Here is a 3031-nt window from a genome sequence, read left to right on the forward strand (position 1 = left end):
GATGATGTTCTAAAAAGAACGAACCATTAATCTAAAGCTTAAAACACTAAATAAAGCTAAAAAGCTTTAAACTAAAAACCAAACTATGCATTCTTGTAAAAGAAGCAAGAATTACACTTAAAAGACTAAACAAACTAAATAAGTCGACTAAAAAGCTAGAAAGCTAAATAAGTCGACAACTAAGATGACCACTAAGAATAGAAGATGACCATTATATAATAGACATAATATTATTTTAATAAAAATGGTTAAAAACACATGGAACTCAAGATAATTTCAAATAATCATATTTGCAACAGTAATAGGGTTTTATATGACTATCATAAATTTATTTGTACAACAAACCACTTCTGAAGCAAATATAATAAAATTGAGATCCAAAATGTAGCTTCCACATGCACTATTGAACAACCCAGCCAACAAGAAACTATTGTCGTAACTAGTAATATTCCATTGGCTTAACTACTCCATTGGTAGTTACTATCATTATTCTTGGTGGTTACTATTGTTATTCAACTGTTGTGTAGACCACAACAATACCTCTGCTTTGACATGCTCAATAATATTTATCAAATCATTTTTGCTTTGCTCTCCTCCATATGGTATCAAATCCTCGTACATAATCAAATGATGAATCAAGTGATGAGAAAGGAGGCTAATATGCATAGTGGCGATTTGTGAAGGTATAAAGGATCCACAGAGTCCATGGTGGCGATAGAATTGTGATCATACACTTGTGACAAATGTGATAATTGCGTTGAATTCTCTCAAAGCAAAATGGTGTTGAATTTATCTGATTACAAGTCATAGAGATGAACATTTTCACTGTGTTGACAACTTCTCCTTGCCATGGGCAACCCTCTAATTTGCATATTTCCTTTTCTTTGTATTTTCTCATGGGATGGTAGTGTGGAATCCTATGCCTAGATGTTTGAGAGACACCAAGCAATTCTTGCAAACTGTTTAAGACCTGTAAGGTGACAATGAGAGGCGTGATATTGGTAAGTTTGTTTGGATATATGGCCTATACATATGCAGCAATGGAACAAACTTGAGGAGTGTGGAAAAATAAATAAAAATTTGACTCTAAAATTGGAGAAAGTGGCATAGTAATATGCACTATTAGGAGTTAGTGAGATAGTGGATGAATGTGTGAAGAAAAATAAAAATACTAAGGTGCATTCAACTAAGAGTTATTATGACACACTTACATATGACAACCTATGATAGATTTAATGACAAAATGGACAAGTGGTAGGGGATATCTTTGCATGGAGAAGGTGGGCGACCAAGTTGGGTAATGACAAGCTATAAAAGGATTTGTTATAAATAGTTAGTTATTATTGATTCTCTTACAATTGTAAGTGTTGTTAGTCATTATTATATAAAACATGTGCTAATAGATGGAGGACTCGGTCTAAATATATGCACTCTAAAACTTATCTATGCATTGGGCTTCTCAGAAAAAAGCAGTTGATCCTAAAAAGAAGATAACTATAAAAGCATATGATGATGAAGAAAGAGCAACTGAAGGATTGGTGGTGTTTCCCATTCAAGTCGGACCAATTCAGAAGGATACCATCTATCAAGTCTTGGATATAGACTTGTCTTATAATATACTCTTGGGTCGTCCTTGGATTCATGAGATGCAAGCAGTACCATCAACATACCACCAATGTCTCAAGTTTCCATACAATGGGCAAGAAATATCACATCTGCGTTGAATGTTATATTGGGGTCCTTCACTCGCACACCAACCCTCATCTGGTCAAGCATAGAGTCAATGCACTCATACACTTCTCTTTTCAACATGTGATTTCCCATTTGAATGCTTTCCAGTTTTAGATTTCTTCTTGTTCTCACTTTCTTCATCATCCTCACTATATTCACTTTCATAATCATCATAAGTACCTTCATCTTCGTCATTTTCTTCCTCTTTAATTCCATCTTCCTTAGCAGGTCCCTCTTCATCTATGAAGCCCCTTGTACCAGCTATAAGAGGTGCAACAACCTCTACCATACCTTAATATAACAAATTTTGGGCATGCAACTTAGGAGGTTTGAATTGTTGGGAAAATGGTGTCTCAACCTTGCATTTACATGACGTTACTATTTATAGTAAGTTTTCGTTTGAGCACGAAATGGTGCAAAATTCTCCCCAAAGCTTCTGGTTGGCTAGATAAGCATGCCGGTAAATTTTCATCACAAGATCACAACTAGTTTTGAAGATATTAAAGTTTCTGTTTTTGGAGGGTGCGATGAAATGTTTAAAATTAATTCTAAGGACTTTAGAGGCTCTGAAATGCCCTAAAACTTGGGTGCAAATGGTGTAGTGGTTTATGAGGTAATAGATCACTTTGTGAGCTTTCCGACGCTTCAAACGTTTCATCAATCAGACACATGGTTCACAAGTTATGGCCTTTGGAAGTTTGGACTTCTGAAACAGGAAATATAAAATGCATAGAACACATAAATGAGTTGTAAAAGAGAGGAACACACGTTGATGTGTGTTTTGACACGTCACAGGGAATCTAGAATGGAGATAAGGTCGGCTCTACTTTATTGGGTGGTTTTAGCCCATGGTTTTGTAATACTGTTTGATGGTTTATTGTATTGTATCTCCTATATATAAGGTGTGTGAGATAGAGGTTGTGTGTAAGAGTCTTATGGCTATTGAGTTACCTCGAGTCTTTGATTAGTGGTACTCCTGCAAAGAGCTTGATCTACAAGTATATTATAATTTGTTATTGATTGCTGAATAATATATTGAGCTACTTTTGGAGTTGGGATTTTTCTCCTGAAAGGGTTTTCCCCATGTAAATCACTATGTTGTTGTGTTGTGGTATGCATGATATTTTGTTTATTTCCGTTGTTTTTGTAAATGTTGTAACGGTCTGTAAATTATTTTGCATCACCCTCCTCTCAAGGTTAGTGTAGGAAGTTGTTCTACTACTTAATTTTCTTACATGAATGAGGAGCCATTTGGTGATATACAGGTTGTTGAAAAACTTTGCCAATTGTTTTTCATATC

This window comes from Cryptomeria japonica, chromosome 6 (genome assembly GCF_030272615.1).
Source record: "Cryptomeria japonica chromosome 6, Sugi_1.0, whole genome shotgun sequence".
Lineage (NCBI taxonomy): Eukaryota > Viridiplantae > Streptophyta > Pinopsida > Cupressales > Cupressaceae > Cryptomeria > Cryptomeria japonica.